This window comes from Symphalangus syndactylus, chromosome 15 (assembly GCF_028878055.3).
Source record: "Symphalangus syndactylus isolate Jambi chromosome 15, NHGRI_mSymSyn1-v2.1_pri, whole genome shotgun sequence".
Lineage (NCBI taxonomy): Eukaryota > Metazoa > Chordata > Mammalia > Primates > Hylobatidae > Symphalangus > Symphalangus syndactylus.
The window spans coordinates 56,543,003-56,565,658 of NC_072437.2; positions in this window are offsets into that span (position 1 = coordinate 56,543,003).

A 22,656-nucleotide genomic window follows, 5' to 3' on the forward strand; every position below is an offset into this window, starting at 1 on the left:
AAAGAAAGATTCAGAAATAAAATAAGTACATTAAAATTCTGTATAAAATATAGCAACTGGGGGGAAATTGGGAATTAAACATTCAGGAAAGTGACCCAGGGCACGATAGAGGTATTAAGAGAAGCCACACTTAAGTGGTTTTGTTTTCCATATGCATTATGAAGTAAACTATCTATTGGAATGTGGGCAGTTAATTTAGACAGAATGAAGATAAGGCATTTCACAGCAACCACTTCAATAAAAGAAGACTAAGTTGAGGTAAATAATACAATTGTTGAGCACTGTTGAAGTTCCCATGAGTTTGGAATTTGAAACAACAACTACTCTTTGACACTAGTCAGACCAGTTGTAATTTTTTCCAACATGTTTCAGGGGCTTGAGGGTAGGAATGGAGAAAGCAGATGTTTAGATTCACCATGTGAAGAGTTTTAATAAGACATGCCGTGGAAGGATGATAAAGCTAAAGGAATTAAGGTTGGGGATGAGAGTACATTTGAAGCAATTTATCAAGAAGTTCAGGCTACAGAGAAAACAAAGTGAAGTTAGAAATCTCTAGAACTAAGTAAGAATTGATGAGGGAAACTCAGGTTTCATAAGAGAATAGTAGTTTTAGAGATAGTGATCAGGTGATCAGTCATCAAAATGTTGACTCTAATCATGGGAACTAGAAAAATCCAGTAACAACAGTTTTTTAATATATTTTTGCTAAAGTGAAGCTTATAGGTGGAGCAAAGCAAAAAGGAAAAATACATGTTTTTGGCCAATCATATTAGGTTACAGTTGTCAGTAGTTACCGGAAATTAGTGTTGACGCTAAAGTAGCTGGTAGCTGTGCTTTCAGTGGATGTGAGGAGAGAATGGGAACCAATATGCTAGATACCTTGTTCTATTTATACTTCCCTTACTTTTTATGAAGATTTGACTTCGTCTACGAACTTTTTAAAAATTTTAACATATTTACCAGGTATGATGTAGCATAATACTAAGAATCACAAACCTCAGGAGGTAAAACATCATCATTTCTATATATTATAGAAGGTAATTTATGGACTCTGAGCATTGTTTCCATTTTTTTCCAGTAATTTCTTATATATTCAGTCTTTTGTAATAAGTGTTTTTAGTAAAGTTCATATTTATTTAGCTATATTCAAACTTCTTCTCTCAGCTTTCTACTCCTCATGTATATCAATGCCTAAGAATGATCCATTTTTGTCCTACACTTATTGTGACTATAGTCTACAACAGTCTGTTCTATCCTCCTGAGTCATATCTGACTTGGGCCCACAGGCCCGTATCTAATTTAGGCCCACAGGACCAAATCTTCTTTTATCTGTGAAGTTGGTGGGCATGAGTAGTTTTGAGAAGACACTGGGATACTTCCTTTGTCACATCTGAGTTTTGTTACTCATCTCGATGGTGTTATTTCACCCCATCAAATACCCCTTGAAATTCATACGTAAGTCCACCCTGGGCCCAGAGGAATCCTCTCTGATATGGTTTGGCTCTGTGTCCCCACCCAAATCTCATGTTGAATTATAATCCCTGGTGTTGGAGGAGGGGCCTGGTGGGAGTTAACTGGACTTCCCCCTTGCTGATCTCATGATAGAGTTCACATGATCTGATTTTTGAAAGCATGTATCACCTCCCCCTTCACTCACTCTCTCACCTACTGGCCATTTGCTTGCTTCCACTTCAGTTTGCACCATGACCGTAAGTTTCCTGAGGCTTCCCAGGCATGTTTCCTGTACAGCCTGTGGAACTGTGAGTCAATTAAACCTCTTTCTTCATAAATTACTCTGTCTCAGGTACTTCCTTACTGCAGTGTGAGAACGGACTAATACACCCTCCATGAAAAACTGGGTTTTACTGAGCATAGAGACTTTGTCTTTGATCAGTTCTTCCTACCTCATGACCTTTAATAGTCTGCTATGTATGTCTGTGAAACAGCTATTCTCCACTCTGCACTTGAGAAATAAATGACAGATTCTTACTTGGAGAAATACTACAATATCTGGCCATTATTTTCAAACATTACTTAATAGGTCAAACTATGTTGTAACTCTTATAATTTGTGAACTTGGACAAGTTATTCAGCTTCTCTCTCCCTCGGTTTCTTCATCCATAGATTATGGATAACAATACTTAACCCCTATGGCATTTTAAGTATTAAAAATATGTGTATTATACTTTAAACTGTGTCTCTCACAAGAAAAATGTTATATACATAACTATTATTACTATCATTGTTATGTAAATAAATCTTAAATGAAAATATGCAAATAATACATAATGACTATGGTTGAAATGTTAATTGAGGGCAGGAGCCTGGCACAGTGGAATCCAAAAAACATGATAAAAATATATTTGAGTAGAAGATGACCCAAGTAGTTTCCAATGAACTTTTTTAATACTCCCATCCAGGGATTAGTGTGTCATTTTACATTCAGAACACATTTGTTTCTTGTAGCATCCCTCTAGGAAGCAGTTCCTCAGCCAAACCTCCAGAACTGAAAACACCATTTTGCTTCACCATCAGTCCTGCTAAATATTCCTAAACACTCATCATTAATAAAATAGTCAAACCACAGTAACTGTGTTTCTGTTGCTGGATTTTCCCCTAAACATACTGATTAATTTTTATAACTACTATAGGAGTCTTTCATGGCATGGCCCTCTAAATCCATATATGTAATTTGAATACTACTCCAAAGATTTAATCATCCATTATATACAAAATACCACAATTAATTCATTAAATAAGCCTTTATTGAGAGACTGTCTTAAGACATGCTGTATACTAGAGCCTGTGTTTTAAAATATCAGTATTGTCTAATTTCTACCTTGAATGTTGATAAAATGGAAAGAACATTTCTACACCTATGAAAAAATGCTAGACAACCTGCAAATTTACAAGTCCTCTTGAGTGCATCAGGGAAGTAGATCACTGGTAAACCAACTGACCAAAATTTAATGAAAGACAGTACTTTCATGAAAGCATCAGGTATAAGTAGTTACTTTTGTAGAGAAGACATGTCTGGGTAGTGAGAAAATATATAATTTAGCTAGAATTTTAACGATTTGAAACAGGAAAAGTGTGGACAAGTGGGAGAATACAAATCCCTGGGGGATGCAGATACAAATTGGAAATTGTACATTTTGGAGCCTCACCAAAAAAAAAAAAAGGTGGGGGGGGGGAGGTGATGGCACTAATAAATCAACACTCTTGTATGGGCCTTAGGGAGAGAATAGCAGCTGCTGCTTGAGCCCCACATAAACATTTCTATCATGCATAATAGAAAAAAGCCTCAAAATGCTAGAAAGGGGCAAGAAACTCCTTCGCCCTTATGGCATTGGTGAAAACCCATTGCAGTTCAGGAAAAAAGAAGAGAGGAGGAATCGAAAAGACCTGTCTACTTATAGGAGAGGGGCAGAGCTATATCCTGAAACCAGATACACAGGTGGAAAAGTAAAAGAATCACAAAGAAGGCACCACAATTCAGGGCCGGGGATACAGTGCCTATCTGAGACTTATGGTGAGTAAAAACAATAAAGAGTAAGTCTCTTGCACCCTCTGCATCAAAACAAGAGCAATCAAGTGTCAAGGAACTACAATGTGCTTTTGGAAGATGGAAAAGATTTAAGGTGCAACCTAATACTCGAAAAAGAATAACAAGTTAAAGTGAAAACAAGTAGACAGAAAGATCTACTAAAGAAATTCTTAACATTCTTGAAAACCAAATAAAGACATTTTTAATAACTAATCTCTGGAACAGATGTGGCGGCTCACAACTGTAATCTCAGCACTTCAGGAGACCAATGCAGGTGGATTACTTGAGGCCAGGAATTCCAGAACAGCCTGGTGACATGGCAAAACCACATCTCTACTAAAAATACAAAAGTTAGCTGGGCATGGTGGCCTGCACCTGTAATCCCAGCTAGCTGAGAGGGAGAGACGTGAGAATCACTTAAGCCTGGGAGCTGGAGGTTGCAGTTAGCCAAGTTCATGTCACTGTACTCCAGCCTGGGCAACAGAGTGAGACTCTGACTCAGAAAAACAAATACAAACAAATAACAACTAAAAAACCAATCTCTGTTTTTTTGAAAAAAAAAAAAAAAATTAACAAAATTGAAGTTTTAGCATAATTGACAAAGAAAATTTTACAGAGATAAGATACAAAATACATATAATAAAAATGAAAGAGGTGACATCACAGAACATGCATATATGGAAAGAATATTAATTTAAAAATTAAAACAACTCTATATTCATAGATCCAACAACTTCTCTAAAATGGGCAAATGCCTTAAAATGTAGAAACTACTCCAGAAGAATTAAATACCCTAAATATTTTATATCTTTTAAGATTTAAATTTGTAGCTAACAATTTTCTAACAAAGAAAACTCTTTACCCAGGTGGCTATCCTGATTAGTTATACCAATTATTTGAGGAAGACATAATACCAATTTAACATAGATTTTTCCTGGAATGTGGAATAGGAAAGAATATTTACAAGTTTATTTTATGGTGCTGGACTTTTACTGATAGCAAAGCCAAACAAAGAGAGTAGGAAAATAAAACTGTCAAGCAGTAAACCTCATGATATAGGTGAAAAATATCCAAAAACAAAAAAAAATAAAAAACTAGTAAAGCAAATCCACTAATATTTGCTTTTAATATTAAAAATAATAGTATACTGTGTGCTAGTGTGTTTTATCTGGGGAATGCAAAACTGATTTAACAATAGAAAATCAATGAAAATAACCATGTCAATAGAGCACATGAGAAATACTATGCTAACATTTTATTACATGCAGAAGAAAAAATTGACAAAAAAGTCAACATCATTCATGTTAAAAGCTCTCAGTACACTGGCAATAGAATGCCACTCCTACATATTGCTAATGAGTAGAGAGTAAATATCATACTTCATGGTGAAAGACAATGTTTTCCTCCTGATGGTTGTCCACGTCTGAGCACAGACCTGACAATTTGTCACCTCTCTCCCAGCAGGCCAAAATCCAGAGAAAACATTCTTTTTGAGTTGCACAGCTAAATTCTCAGGAAACAAACAACACGGTTTAGACAGCATAACACAAAATTATAGCACAAGAGACAGTGACAAATGGATACATAATGGCTATCTCCAAGAAGAGTCACAGTATACAAAAAAAACTAGTTCTAACCAAAATTTTTCTCCTTTAAATCTAAATTTTAGAAAATACACTTTGGAAAAAAATAGGAGTGGCTTTTATTGCCTTTGCTCAGGACCCTGAGCAGAGATTCAGGGGTCTGACTGGTAAAAGGTTTACCTTTGCCAGCTTGGTCATATAGCCAATATCTCAAAAGGAGTCTTCAGGGTAAGCTGAGTCCTAAACCATCTCCTCCTCCTTGCCAAAACAGGACAGGAAAATTTTACTCCTACAACTTGGGTCTAGTGTTTGGGGGCCTACAAATGAAATGACAATATACAGATTAACAGAAAAAAAAGACAGGCTTTTAATATCTATCTATGAATAAATTTCAATAGCTTTGGGGATACGAGTGTTTTTTGGTTACATGAACGAATTGTACAGTGGTGAAGTCAGATTTTAGTGCTCTCGTCACCTATGTAGTGCACATTGTACCCAATATGTAGTACTGATATAGGAGTTAAAAAGAAATTATGTAGGCAGATAGGGTAAGGAAGTCCTCTGTAGGGTTTTCCTTTTAATGAAAAGCAGCCCCCAAATCATTTCCTTTTTATTATTATTATTAAGTTTTAGGGTACATGTGCACAATGTGCAGGTTTGTTACATATGTATCCATGTGCCATGTTGGTGTGCTGCACCCATTAACTCGTCATTTAGCATTAGGTATATCTCCTAATGCTATCCCTCCCTCCTCCCCCCCTCCCCACCCCACAACAGTCCCCGGAGTGTGATGTTCCCCTTCCTGTGTCCATGTGTTCTCATTGTTCACTTCCCACCTATGAGTGAGAACATGCGGCGTTTGGTTTTTTGTCCTTGCGATAGTTTACTGAGAATGATGGTTTCCAGTTTCATCCATGTCCCTACAAAGGACATGAACTCATCATTTTTTATGGCTGGCCATCAGAGAAATGCAAATAAAAACCACAATGAGATACCATCTCACACCAGTTAGAATGGCGATCATTAAAAAGTCAGGAAACAACAGGTGCTGGAGAAGGTGTGGAGAAATAGGAACACTTTTACACTGTTGCTGGGACTGTAAACTAGTTCAACCATTGTGGAAGTCAGTGTAGTGATTCCTCAGGGATCTAGAACTAGAAATACCATTTGACCCAGCCATCCCATTACTGGGTATATACCCAAAGGACTATAAATCATGCTGCTATAAATCATTTCCTTTTCCAACAGAGAGCAGCCTGTAAAATCGAACTGAAAACATAGACAAGAAAGCTGGAAGCTTGCGTGGGTGAATGCTGGCAGCTGTGCTAATAGGAAAAGGCTATCTGGGACTAGGCAGGTTCAGAATGGTGCCTCCATCTTCCCTGCTCTTTGTCAGCCACGTGTACAGTAAGAAGCAGACAACATGGCCACCAAGTGGAAAGTCCATTTGCATAATAAGATTAGGGTGGGGTGGCCAGCCTTCCCCATGTACTATGTAAATGTCACACCTGACCAACCAATCTGTGGGCCCTATGTAAATCAGACATCGCCCCCTCAAGCCTGCCTATGAAATTTGTTGCAGTCTGCCTCAGGCTGGCTTTTCTCTTTCGGACACGGCTTTCTCTAGCAGAGAGAGAGCTGCTTTCCTTTATCTTTGTTTTGCCTATTAGTGCCCAAGCTCCTCTACTCACTCCTCTTGTGTGTCTGTGTCATTAATCCTCTTGGCGCGAGAGGACAAACCCTGGGTGTTTACCACAGACAATGACCCGCTTCAGTATTTTATCTTTCCTCCCCACCCTCCCCACCCACTTCCGAATATCCTAAGCTCATTTTACCACTCTGCATGGCTTTGCATACCTGTAACTTGGCTTCCATTTATACATGAGAACATTCTCTATTTGGTTGTCCATTCCCGAGTTATTTCACTTAAAGTAATGGCCTCCAGCTTCATCAAAGTTGTTACAAAAGAATTATTTCATTCTTTGTAATGGCTCAGTAGTATTCCATGGTGTATATTTCCCACATTTTCTTAATTTACTCATCAGTTAATGGACACTTGGATTGGCTTCATTATGTTTGCAACTGTGAATTGTGCTGCAATAAACACATGCATGCAAGTGTCTTTTTAATATAATGACTTCTTTTCCTTTGGGAAGATACCCAGTAGTAAGATTGCTGGATCAACAGTTGATCTACTTTTAGTTCTGTAAGAAATCTCCATACCATTTCCCATAAAGACTGTATTAATTTACATTCCCATCAGCCATGTATAAGCATTCCCTTTTTACTACATCCATTTCATCTATTGTTTTTTGACTTTTTAATAATGACCCTCCTTGCAGGAGTAAGGTGATATCTCATTGTGGTTTTAATTTGCATTTCCCTGATAATTTGTTATGTTGAGCATTTTTTTCAAATGTTTTTTGGCCATTTGTATATCTTCTTTTGAGGAATGTCTGCTCATGTCATTTGCCCACTTTTCGATGGGATTATTATTTTTTTTTTCTTGCTGATTTGTTTGAGTTCCTTGTAGATTCTGGATATTAGTCCTTTGTCAGATGCACAGTTTGCAAATATTTTCTACCATTCTGTGGGTTATCTGTTTACTCTGATGATTATTTCTTTCGCTATGCAAAAGCTTTTTAGTTTAATTAGGTCCAATTTATTTATTGTTGTTTTAACTATGTTTGCCTTTGGGGTTTTAGTCATAAATTCTTTGCCACAGCCAATGTCCAGAAGAGTTTTTCCTAGGTTTTCTACTAGAATTTTTATGCTTTCAGGTCTTAGATGTAAGTCTTTCATCCATCATAAGTTAAATTTTAAATAAGGTGAGAGATAGGGATCTAGTTTCATTCTTCTACAGTTGGCTTGCCAGTTTTCCCAGCACCATTTACTGAATAGAGTGTCCTTTCCCCAATTTATGTTTTTTCATGCTTTGTCAAATATCAGTTGTTTGTAAGTATTTGGCTTTATTTCTGAGTTCTGTCATCTGTTACATTGGTCTATGTACCTACTTTTATACCAATACCATGCTGTTTGGTAATATGAAGTCCAGTAATATGATGCCTTCAGATTTGTTTCTTGTGCATAGGATTACTTTATCTATTTAGGCTCTTTTTTGGTTCCATATGCATTTTAGAATTGGTTTCCATAATTCTATAAAAATATATGTTAGTATTTTTATCAGAATTGCATTGATTCATTGTAGATTGCTTTGGGTAGTATGGTCATTTTTTAAGATATTGATTCTTCCAATCCATGAGCATGGAATGTATTTCTATTTGTTTCTGTCATCTATGATTTCATTCATCTATGTTTTGTAGCTCTCCTTATAGAGATCTTTCACCTTCTTTGGTAAGTATATTTCTAGGGTTTGTTTTTTTTTTTTAATGCAGCTATTGTAAAAGGGGTTGCATTCTTGACTTTTTTCTCAGCTTGGTCATTGCTGATATCTACCATTGCTACTGATTTATGCACATTGATTATGTAATCTGAGACTTTACTGAATGCATTTATGAAATCTAGAAGTCTTTCAGAGGAATCATTGGGGTTTTCAAGGTATATGATGTTATCATCAGCAGATGGCTTGACATCATCTTTTCCAAGCTGGATGCCCTTTATTTTCTTGCCTGATTGTCCCAGCTAGGAGGACTTCCAGAACATGCTGAATAGAACTGGTGAAAGTGGGCATCCTTGTCTTGTTCCAGTTCTCAGGGGGAATGTTTTCAACTTTTCCCCATCTAGTATGATGTTGGCTGTGAGCTTGTTATATATGGCTTTTTTTTTTTTAATTTTGAAGTATGTTTCTTCTTTGCCTAGTTTGTTCAGAGTTTTTACCATAAAAGGATACTGGATTTTGTCAGGAGCTTTTTCTACATCTAGTGAGACAATCATATCATTTTAATTGTTAATTCTGTGTATGTGATGTATCACATTTATTTACTTGCTTATGTTAAACCATGAGGTTTACTCATGTGTGCACTGACTTATAGGCAGAAACAGTGTTGTGTAAAGTGGTAAAAACACACACACACAGAAATAACAGGCTTGTGATATTCTAAGCTTTGCAAAATAAGTAGGAGAGTTCAGGGTTTCACTGGGGAAATTTGAAAAGTCATCTTGTTTTGTTTGATCCTAACAGACAGCTGAATTTGTACTTCCCCATGCTAAGGGTCCATCTTTTCCAAATCAGAAAACTCTCTGAGAGGAGGGCCAATACAGCTGTATTTTTGAGAGGTTCTGTTTCAATTTACATACTCTTTTTTTTTTCACGTGCTGTTGTTTGTTCAGTTATTTTCATTTTGAAGTAATTTTCATAGCACTTTGGTGGGCTAATAATCCCTTCAAAGATGAGGGTGTTTACTTTCACCACTCATATTTTACATCTTACTGGAGATAAAGCCAGGGTAATAAGATAAGAAATAGAAATAAAAGTATATACATTGTAAAGAAAAAAATAAAATTGCCTCTTCTTCCACGTTTCATAAATGTCTACATAAAAACACAAAAAGAAGCTACAAAAATCATATAGAACTGAGAAATGAATTTGCCAAAGTTGCAAGGCACAAAGCCAGTGTATTTTTTTAAAAAATGTATTTCAATATAATAGTAAAAAAAGGAAAAGTTGAATTTTAACAGTACCGTATTAATAGCATAAAAACTAAAATATGTAAGTATAAAACCTATAAACTATAGGAAACATCTGTCTATCTGTACACTGAAAACTGCAAAACACTAATAACAGAAATCACAGAAGACCTAAACAAATAGGGAGATATAGCATGTTCATGGAGTAGAATATTCCATATTGTTAAGATTCCCATTCTCTGAAATTTAACTTACAGATTTAACACAATTCAAATCAAAATCCCAGCAGAATTTTTTTTATAAATCAACAAACTAATTCAAAATTATATAAAAAGAAAACAGAATGAGGAGTCCGAGGAAGAACGTGTAGAACAAGTTGGAAGACTCAAGCTTCATGTTTTCCAGGCATTAAAAAAATTGTGTTAGTCAAGACAACATGGTTTTGGATAAAGAGAATACATATAGATCAATGGAGCAGAAGAGAGTTCAGAAATAGAGCCATGCATATATGGTCAACTTATATGGAAAATGAGAAAAGTCATTCAAGGGAGAACAGACAGCCTTTTTAACAGATGGTGCTCAAACAAATGGATATACATATATTAAAAAAAACTATATTCTAATTTCCTAGAGTATTCTAAAATTAACTTTTGAACTTAAGGCCAAAAACATATCAGAAAATCTTTATAACTCTGGGGTGAGCCAAGATTTCTTATCTTCCATATTACACACCAGCTTTTTTTTTTTTCTTACTCTAGTGGACTTTATCAAAATTAAGATCTGTTCTCTTAAAAGTACTGTTAAAAGGACAAAAATACAATCCAGGACTGAGAGATATTTTCAAATTACATTTCTGATGAAGGACTAGCTTTAAAAGGAAAGAACTCTAATACATAATAAGAAAACGAAAAACACAATTTTTAATAATTGGCAAGATATTGTAATGTTCATTCCACCTAAGATGTATGGATGGTAAACGTGCATACAGACATATGCTTATCATTATTCATTTTTTTTTTTGAGACAAAGACTTGCTCTGTCACCTGGGCTGGAGTGCAGTGGTGCAATCAGGACTCACCGCACTCTTGACCTCACAGGCTCAAGGGATTCTCCTACCTCAGCCTGTCAAGTAACTGAGACTACAGGCATGCACTACTATGCTTGGCTAATTTTGTTTATTTTCTGTAGAGATAGGTTTTTGCCATGTTGCCCAAAATGGTCTCAAACTTCTGGGTTCAAAGCAATTTGCCTGCCTTGGCATCTCAAAGTGATCTGCCTCGACTTCCCAAATTAATACTACCACTAATCTCAAAGTAGTGGCATTAATAATAACCACTATTAGTTTTCAATAAAATTAACCAATGATATACTTGTGATTTCATATCTGTATATATACACACATAGAATGGCTAAAAATCCTGACAATAGCAAATGCTGACAAGGGGACAGTCCAGGAATATCGTATATTTTTGATAGTAATGCAAAATGGTATAGCCACTTTGAAAATGTATTTTTTCAGTTTATATGAAGTTAAAACAAAAACTTACAACGTAACCCAGCAAACCAACTCTCAGGTATTTCCCAAGCAAATTGGAAAAGTGTGCTCAGGCCAGGTGTGGTGGCTCATGCCTGTAATCCCAAAACTTTGGGAGGCTGAGGCAGGAGTATTGCTTGAGGCCAGAAATTTGAGACCAGCCTGAGAAACAGAGAGAGACACTGTCTCTACAAAGATAAGATAATAATAATAATAATAATAATAATAATAATAATAATAATCAGGCATGGTTTTGTGCTCCTGTAGTCCCAGCAATTTGGTAAGCTGAGGCAGGAGTATCCCTTGAGCCCAGGAATTTATGGTTGTTGTGAGGTATGATCAGGCCACTGTACTCCAGCCTGAGAGATGTAAAGAGACACTGTCAATTGGAAAAGAAAAAAAAATAAAATAAAGGTATTTTCTCACAAAACCCAGTACTTGAATGCATATAAGGATTTTATTTTATTTTTTTAATAATTTAGAGAATGAAAAAAAATACCCCTAACAGAAGAAAGGATGCACACCCTATGGTATATCTTACAATGGACTACCACTCAACAATAAAAAACAACAAACTTTTAATACATGTTGCAACAAAGATTAATTACAAATGCATTATGAAAAGTTAAATGAATCAGACTCACAAGACACATATTTTTTTAATTTGATGTATACTATGTTCTTGGAAGAGTTAAGTCAGAGAAATAAAAAACAGATCAGTTGTTACTAAGGGCTGGGTTTGGGGAGGAATTGACAACAAAAGAGCATAGTGAATTTCTTTATTTCATGAATGTATTATTTATCTTAATTAATAATGTAATTACCATCATAATTAATTACCACATTTGATAAATGTTTATCCAAGCTTGCAGAAGAATCTCTAAAATTGAGATTATAACCAATATTAAATTTTATCTTATTTTAAAAATTGGAACAAATCAATTTACAAAAAGATCAAGGAATAAAACAATTTCTAATTTTGATCACCTTTATGGTAAAACAGATACATATGTATTGGAAAATAATAAACATATCTAACCCAATTATCAAACTAGGTTGGCTTTATTAGACAAGCAAATAAAAGGAACCCCTATCTCAGTCACAAACTTGAGTAGAGATACTCTCTGGAAAGAAATCTCAGGATTAGATAAATGATTACTGCAGATTAACTGGGAAAGGTAAATGCATTAGCAAAGAAAGAAATATTATACAACAAAACATGTGATTTTTGTATTGAGAGGTTCAGTGCTGCTCTGATTCAGAGTATGGATCACAGAATTGTAGGACAGAAATCTTGGGAGTTAGGCAGGAACAAGATTATGTATTTTTTTATTTTAGTACTTTAAGGTTTCTTGTATTTTATTCTGTAAGTAATGGAAAGCCATTAAAAATATAAACATGAAATTATGTGATTAAATATTCTTTTTGACATAATTATTCCTTTCTTTTATTACTCTCTTCCTTCAAGTTTTTCTTTGTCTTGCGTGCATTTATGAGCACTGATTATGTTTAAGGATAAAGTGGTCCACGATATAATAGAATAGTCCCTTTCTCTAATAGAGATTAAGCTGCAAAGGTAGTGACAGAAAATATATTAGCTAATTAATAGTATAATACAATGTGATATAATTCTAGTCAATAATACATGCAAAACGGAATAAAGGGATAGAAGGAATAATAAGATTTAAAGTTTTTTTTAAAAAATATTAATAGTTGATCATCAAAGACTTTTTGCAATATTATATATGAGATGACAATAGTAAAACAGAAATTAAATATGTGAATATTGTGAAAAGAACATTTTAGCAGAGAAAATAATTTCCAGAGGCAATGAGGCTGAATTTTACTTGACCTATTGGAGGAACAGAAACAATAGTAGGTCAATGGGAGCTGAGAGAATAGTGATAAGTTTGAAGAACTTTTTTAACAACCGTGGTAAGGTCTCTATGTCTATGGTAGGCAGAATTTTATGATAGTCCAAGATTCCTATCTGCTGATATACTTGCCCTGCATAGCCCTCTTACCTTGTGTGTGAGTACAACCTGTAAATATGGTGGATGCCACTCTCATGATTATGTTACATTATATGGGGAAAGTGAAGGGATTTTTTTGCAGATACAATTAAAGTCCCTAATGAGTTCAACTGTGAGGCTCAAGAAGACGATAATCTTTCATGGACCTGACCTAATCAGTCAAGCCTTTTTATAACAGGGTCTAGAGGGAGGAAACTTGAAGCAGCTGAAACTTTCTTAGTGGCACTGATGAAATAAGGCACTTTGAGTTTTAGGGCTATGAGAAAATGAATTCTACCCACAGTGATGTGAGTTTGAAAGGACCCCTGAGCCTCAGTTGAGACCACAGCCCTGGCTAACACCTAGATAGAGCCTGTCATTATCAATTTAGTGAACAGAGTCACTAAACTATGTCTGGAGTCCTAGGATACAACGGTGAGATAATAAATGTGTGTTAAGCCACTAAGTGCATACTAATTTGTTATGCAGCAATAGAAAACTAATATCATGTCTATGTCTGATGAAAAGTTGCTACAGGGCTGGGCGCGGTGGCTCATGCCTGTAATCCCAGCACTCTGGGAGGCTGAGGCAGGTGGATCACGAGGTAAGGAGTTCGAGACCAGGCCTGGCCAGTATGGTAAAACCCTGTCTCTACTAAAAATATTTAAAAAAAATTAGCCGGGTGTGGCAGCACATGCCTGTAATCCCATCTACTCAGGAGGCTGAGGCAGGAGAATTGCTTGAAGCCGGGAGGCACAGGTTTCAGTGAGCTGAGATCGTGCCATTGCACTCCAGCTTGGGTGGCAGAGTGAGACTCCGCCTCAAAAAAAAAAAAAAAAGAGAGAGAAATTACTACAGCTATAAGCAGGAGTGGTTCTTTGAGAACTATTCTGATTTCTTAAGAATAAAGGTATAAAATGTAAGATTTTCTGATTGTTTGAATGTGAAGAGTTAAAAATAATGGAAATCCAAGTTGACTTCAAGTGAATCCTGTTGCCTTTTGCTGAAATGAGGAAATTTTGGTTAAAAACAGATTTGGGATAAGATGCAGAATTACGAATTTTGTTTTATACATGTTACATTTGGTATATACCACTTAGACATCCATTTAGATGTTGAGTAGACGTTTGTGAATATAATTCTGGCAATTGGGGGAGAACACATTAAAATATTAAAGTGTAAATCTTCAGCAAATATGGGATATTTGAAACATGAGTGAGAATAAGATAATCTAGGATGTGAGGGAATATTGACAGGAGTCTAAGATCAAAGTTCAAAACTGTGAGAACACTTATAAGTAAGCAAAAAAAGAAAACAGGAGAATTTGTGGCAAAGATCAAGAAGGAGTACCCAGTGAGACAGAGGAAAAAATCAGGAATATATAGTGTCCCTGCATTTGAAGTGAAGAACCCATTTAAAGAGGAAAGGTAATTAACCATGCAAAACGCTTCCAAGAAATTAAATGAAATGAAGACAATGAACAAATCATTAAAACTGGCAAGATGAAATTCATTGAGATGGTGTGGTACAGAGATGAGATAATTGTCTCTGATTATTTGTATGTCCTCATATGTGAAAATTTCTGTGTTAATAATCTGACAGTGGGATGCATGATGAAGTTTGGGAGAAATAAGAAAGTATACACTAGTAAGTTGACTACGAACCAGCATATTATCTAAGACTGTCGGTGTTACATTGGGCTGTTTCATTTTAAAGACTGAACAAACAGAAACTTTACTGACAATTTTGAGTTTTAGTTCAATACTTATAATTGTGGGAAAATAGAGCCTAGTAATTGAAGCCTTTTATAATGGAAGAATTTTATTCAAGGGACAGTAGGGTCTTTTTTTGTTTTGTTTTTGTTTTTGTTTTGTATCCTAATATGTTCTTCAATGCAGAGGAATAGCTATCAGTGTGAAACTTCTAGACTCTCTCTCCACTTCCTCACATACTCTGTCCCAGGGAAATAAACAGGATGAGTTTAGGAGAGAAAGGAATTGCATGCTATGCCCTTCACTCTTCCTCTCCCCTTTGTCTTGGATACCGACATTCCTGAAAAAGCTTATTTCCTTGATTATCTTTGATTGTGTCATGAGCCTAGACTAGATTGTGTCATTAAGCTTTCCAGGACTGCTGGTGTAAATTGAGATTTTTAATCTTGAATATCAGTATTTGATTCCACTTGCCTACAAATGCCATCTTTTCTAATATATATCAGATAACACAGGTCTCCATGTGTTTTGTCCTTTAGTATTCTAAATTGATTCAGAACTTGGTTAAGAAAAATAAGATAATTTAATATTCCCTTGAATAACAATGTGTAAAAAGAAAAGAATAGGAAAGGCAGGAAGGGGAAGACTGAGATAGACATTAGTCTATAGATAATTCTAATTATAGAAGAATCTACAGTGCACAATAGAGGCGGTATGGAGGTAGAGGTGGCGATATCAGGGACAAATTTGGTTATATTTTAAACACTCAATTTTTAATGATTATCTTTCTGTTTTTTCAGGTCTTCTTTTCTTTTTCAACAATGTTTGGTAGATTCCAGGGAATAGGTTTTGCATTTTTTTCTTAAATTTATTCTTAGATAGTGTATGATTGTTGTTATTATTAGTAGAATATTTTAAAATTTTATTTCAGAGTTTTCTCTGTTACTGTATAGAAGTAGAATTGATTTTTTGCATCAATCTTATATTCTGTGATGGAGAAACAAGAACCATTGCATAATGTTGGTGAGAAACACTAAGGAAAACAGTATGAGAGTTACTAAAAAAAATTAAAAATAGAACTACCACACAATGCAGCAATCCTACTATTAAACATATATGCAAAGGAATTAAAATCAGAATTTTTAAGAGATATTAGCAATCTTATGTTCACTGCAGCACTATTCTCAATAGCCAAGGTACAGAATCAACCAAAGTGCCCATTGATAGATGAATGAATAAAAAAAAATTACACACATGCACACACACACACATACACACAATGAAATACTATTCAGCCTTTAAAAAGAAGAAAATCCTGTCATTTGGGACAACACAGATGAAGCTGGGGGACATTATGTTAAGTAAGATAAGCCAGTCACAGAAAGACAAATATTGCATGATCACTTATAAGTGGAATCTGAAAAAGCTGAGCTCATAGAAACAGCATAGGTTGGTTTGCCAGGGGCTAGAGGTGAGGGGAATGGAAAAATCTTGGTCAAAGGATATAAAGTTACAGTTAGAAAAGAGGACTAATTCAGGAGATGTATTGTATATCATAGTGACTATGAGATAATGTACTTTATACTTGAAAATTATTAAGAGAGCTCTGGTTTTAAATGTTCTCACCACAAAAACTGATAAGTATGTGAAGTGATAGACATGCTAATTAGCTTGATTTAACTATTTTACAATGTATACATATATCAAAATACCATGTTTTATATATATAATTTTAATTTTTATTTGTTAATTATACTCTCATAAAAAATCTTATATCCTGCCACATTGATAAACTCATTTATTAGTATGTGAAACCTTGAAAACTCACAATTTTAAGAATAAATTTTATCATTTAATTCAACACAAGAGCAAGTTATAAAAGGCTTTTACTGAAAGTCTCTTGAATAGTATCTTGTAATTGCTATTTAATATTGTATCAATCAGAATTCAGATCAGGAGCACTCCCCAACACAAACATACTTATTTACTATTATTTACTATTCTTTGTAGCATCTCTTCGTGTCTGATGCTAGGACTTAAAGTCTGCAGAGCATGCAGTTGTGAAGAACAGACAATATAAAGGGGTGGAGGGAACATAATCTCTCAAGGATGGATTTGTACCCATGTCAATGTCTCTCTGATTCCAATTTTTATGATGGTAGGTGTTGGTGCTCTTTGATGGAGAAACAGGAATGCATCATCACAGAGCTAAACACATGATCTGACCCCAAAGTCACAGAAGCTTAGGGAGTTTCCAAAAATGTAGTGGAGCAGTTGCAGACTCAACTGTGAAATGGAGGTGAGCCTGGAGATGTGTCACACGTATGCTCTGTAATAGCACCTGGTGACCATGTACTGACGTTCCAAGTGTGCAAACATCATGGCTGATGCTTCACTTTCACTTCAAATCTTATACAAAACATTTCTGTGGCACCTCCGAATTTTGCTTTAATAAGTTCAAGATAACTTTTAATATGATCATTGGAGTGGCTTGTATTGTGTCAAATTGGATAGGCTGACATCATTACTGAGAATTCCCTTCTCTGTATGTTTCTGATGTTTTGATTATGGCCATTCTTGTATGTTTTCACTCATAAGTGGGAGCTAAGTTACGAGGATGCAAAGGCATAGAATGACACAACAGACTTTGGGGACGGGAGGAAAGGGTGGAAGGTGGGTGAGGAATAAAAGACTACATATTGGGGACCAGGCACGGTGGCTCACACCTGTAATCCCAGCACTTTGGGAGGCTGAGGCAGGATCACAAGGTCAGGAGTTCGAGACCAGCCTGGCCAACATGGTGAAACTCTGTCTCTACTGAAAAAAAAACAAAAATTAGCTGGGCGCAGTGGTGCATGCCTGTAATCCCAGCTACTCAGGAGGCTGAGACAGGAGAATTGCTTGAACCCAGGAGGCAGAGGTTGCAGTGAGCTGAGATCGTGCCACTGCACTCCAACCTGGGCTACAGAGCAAGACTCCGTCTCAGGAAAAAAAAAAAAAAAAGATTACACACTGGGTACACTGTACACTGCTCAGGTGATGGGTGCACCGAAATCTCAGAAATCACCACTGAAGAACCTATCCATGTAACCAAACACCACCTGTTCCCCCAAACCCTATCAAAATTAAATAATAACGATTATTTAAAAACATACAGAGAAGGGAATTCTGAGTATTGATGTTAGCCTATCCAATTTGACACATTACAAACCACTCGAATGCTAATATGAAAAATTATCTTGAATACATTAAAGCAAAATTTGTAGAGCCCTAAGGACATTAAACAAATTGTGACAAACCATTTTGAAGAAATTTCAAATAAGAGGACATATCTGATAGCTAAACTCACCCTGAGAGTTACTCGGCATATTTACCTTTGAGCATAATATTTACTTTGAGCAAGACAAAAGTAAATAATATTTTCTAAATTTTTTCCAGTCCTGTAATTTAATCTGCCTATTCCAAGTAAGTAGCTCTAAAATCTGGTCGTTATTTAGTTTGACAATCTGGAACCATGCGGCTTAAATACACATGCTTATAGTCTTCTCTGGCTTTTAGTGACCTTGGATATTTAAAATTTTCCTTAATTATCATAGAATTTTTGAAGCTATTATTTACAACACAAACTTTCCTAAAACCAAAAAAAAAACAAAAATATGGTGAGAAGGTGGAACAAGCATTAATTTGAAATTTGCGAAACAATTTGCAATGTTCTGCTCTTTATTTTTTATGTCTCAATATGTATTCTTCTGATAGCATTATGTCTTTTGTTTTCTATAGCATAAGCAAACTTGTTTGAGTATAGAGGTATGTGCTATGCGTTGTCATTTACAAGTCATTATTTTTTCCCAGGATTATGAAATTTTTAATTGGCTTAAGAAATATGTGTTACAGGAATGTTTTCACTTCTGAGTAAGCTGTTTATTTCAAATTTTAAAAGATATATCTTAATCTAAGTGAACCTCTGCTTTTGTTATGTCTTGTCTCATATATTGATAAATGAGTGAATCAAAGCCAAGTTTAAATAATTTTTATTAAACTTTATTATTTTATTTAAATTACATATGTATGTAGTTTGCACACAGAAATTAGAATAGTTAAGACTATTTAAAAGTAAAACTCTCAAATATACTCTGCATTTGAAATGTTCAAATTATATTTATTGATTTACATATGGTGAACCAGCCTTGCACTCCAGGGATGAAGCTGCCTTGATCACGGTGGATAGGTTTTTTGATGTGCTGCTGGATTCGGTTTGCCAGTATTTTACTGAGGATGTTCACACAGATGTTCATCAGGGATATTGGCCTGAAATTTTCTTTTTTTGTTGTGTCTCTGTCAAGTTTTGGTATCAGGATGATGCTAGCCTCATAAAATGAGTTAGGGAGGAGTCCCTCCTTTTCAATTGTTTGAAATAGTTTCAGAAAGAATGGTACCAGCTCCTCTTTGTACCTCTGGTAGAATTTGGCTGTGAATCCATCTGGCTCTGGGCTTTTTATGGTTGGTAGGCTATTAATTATAGCCTCAATTTCAGAACTTGCTATTTGTCTATTCAGGGAGTAGACTTCTTCCTGGTTTAGTGTTGAGAGGATATATGCGTCCAGGAATTTATCCATTTTTTCTAGATTTTCTAGTTTATTTGCACAGAGGTGTTTATAGTACTCTCTGAGGGTAGTTTATATTTCTGTGGGGTCAGTGGTGATATCCCTTTATTATTTTTTGTTGTGTCAGTTTGATTCTTCTCTCTTTTCTTCTTTATTAGGTTAGCTGATGGTCTATCTATTTTGTTAATTGTTTTTCAAGAAACAGCTCCTGGGTTCATTGATTTTTTGGAGGCTTTTTCATGTCTCTATCTCCTTCAGTTCCACTCTGATCTTAGTTATTTCTTCTGCTAGCTTTCAGATTAGTTTGCTTTTGCTTCTCTAGTTATTTTAATTGTGATGTTAGAGTGTTGATCTGAGAGCTTTCTAGCTCTGCGATGTGGGCATTTAGTGCTATAAATTTCCCTTTTAACACTGTTTTAGCTGTGTCCCAAAAGATTCTGGTATATTGTCTCTTCATTCTCATTGTCTTCAAAGAACTTCTTGATCTCTGCCTTAATTTCATTATTTACCCAGGAGTCATTCAGAAGCAGGTTGATCAATTTCCATGTAATTGTGTGGTTTTCAGTGAGTTATTTAATCCTGAGTTCTAATTTATCGCACTGTGGTCTGAGAGACTGTTCTTTGTTATGATTTCAGCTCTTTTGCATTTGCTGAGGATCATCTTATCCCCAAACTCCTTCAGCTGATAAGCAACTTTAGCAAAGTCTCAGGATACAAAAACAATTTGCAAAAATCACAAGCATTCCTATGCACCAACACTAGACAAGCAGAGAGCCAGATCATGAATGAACTCCCATTTACAATTGCTACAAAGAGAATAAAATACCTAGGAATACAGCTAACAAGGAATGTGAAGGACCTCTTCAAGGAGAACTGCTCAAGGAACTGAGAGGACACAATAAATGGAAAAACATTCCATCCTCATGGATAGGAGGAATCAATATTGTAAAAATGGCCATACTGCCCAAAGTAATTTATAGATTCAATGCTATTTCCATCAAACTAGCATTGACATTCTTCACAGAAATAGAAAAAAAACTACCTTAAATTTCATATGAAACCAAAGAAGAAGCTGTATAAGCAAGACAATCCTAAGCAAAAAGAACAAAGCTGGAGGCATCATGCTACCTGACTTCAAACTATACTACAAGGCTACAGAAAACAAAGCAGCATAGTACTGGTACCAAAACAGACACATAGATCAATGGAACAGAAGAGAACCTCAGAAATAATACCACATATATACAACTATCTGATCTTTGACAAACCTGACAACAACAAACATCGGGAAAAGAATTTCCTATGCAATAAATGGTGCTGGGAAAACTGGCTAACCATATGCAGAAAGCTGAAACTGGACCCCTTCCTTACACCTCATACAAAAATTAACTCAAGATGGATTAAAGACTTGAATGTAAAACCCAAAACCATAAAAACCCTAGAAGAAAGCCTAGGGAATACCTTTCAGGTCATAGGCTTGGGCAAAGACTCCATGACAAAAACGTTGAAAGCAATTGCAACAAAAGTCAAAATTGACAAATGGGATCCAATTGAACTGAAGAGCCTCTGCACAGCAAAATAAACTATCCTCAGAATGAACAAGCAACCTACAGAATGGGAGAAAATTTTTGCAATCTATCCATCTGACAAAAGCCTAATATTCAGAATTTGCAAGGAACTTAAATTTACAAGAAAAAAACAAACAATCCCATCAAAAAGTGGGTGAAGGATATGAACAGATACTTCTCAAAAGAAGATATTTATGCAGCAGCAAACATGAAAAAAAAGCTGAACATTACTGATCATTAGAGAAATGGAAATCAAAACAACAATGAGATAACAACTCACACCAGTCAGAATGGTGATTATTAAAAAGCCAAGAAACAATAGATGCTAGGAAGGCTGTGGAGAAATAGAAACAGTTTTACACTGTTGGTGGGAGTGTAAATTATTTCAACCATTGTGGAAGACAGCGTGGCGATTCCTCAAGGATCTAGAACCAGAAGTACAATTTGACACAGCAGTCTCATTAGTTGGTATATACCCAAAGGAACATAAATCATTCTACTATACAGACACATGCATACACATGTATATTGCAGCACTATTTACAATGGCAAAGACATGGAACCAACCAAAATGTCCATCAATGATAGACTGGATAAAGAAAATGTGGCCTATATATACCATGAAACACTATGCAGCTGGAAAATGGAATGAGATCATGTCCTTTGCAGGGACATGGATGAAGCTGGAAGCCATCATCCTCAGGAAACTAACACAGGAACAGAAAACCAAACACTGCATGTCCTCACTCATCAGTGGGAGTTGAACACTGAGAAGACATGGACACAGGGAGGAGAACAACACACACTGGAGTCTGTTGGGGTGTGGGGGGCAAGGGGAGGGAACCTAGATGACAGGTCAATAGGTGCAGCAAACCACCATGGCATGTGTATACCTATGTAACAAACTTGCATGTTCTGCACACGTATCCCAGAACTTAAAATAGAACAAAATTTTTTAAAAGAAATGTCTAAATTGTAAATCACTGTATTAGACTGTTACTGCGTTGCTCTAAAGAAATACCTGAGACTGGGGAATTTATTTAAAAAGGGGTTTAATTGCTTCATGGTTCTGCAGGCTGTACAGGAAGCATAGCAGTATCTGTTTCTGTGGAAGCCTCTGGAAGCTTACAATCAAGGCAGAGGGTGAAGCAGGAGCTTGCAGGTCAAATGGCAAGAGCAGGAGCAAGAGAACAAGGGGAGGAAGTGCTACACACTCGTAAATGACCAGATCTCAGGAGAACTCACTCTCCTGAGGACAGTACCAAGGAAGATTGTACTAAACTAAACCATTCATGAGAAATCCATCCTCATGATGCAATCGCCTCCTATCAGGCTCTACCTCCAACAATGGAGATTACATTTCAATGTGAGATTTGGGCAGGAACACACCTTCAAACTATATCAAGCACCAATGGGCAGATTCTTTGATAAAAACAACTAACAATATAACTAGTGACCGTTTAATGTTTTTAGCCATGTTAATTAAACAAAAAAGTAGTTTGAATCTAA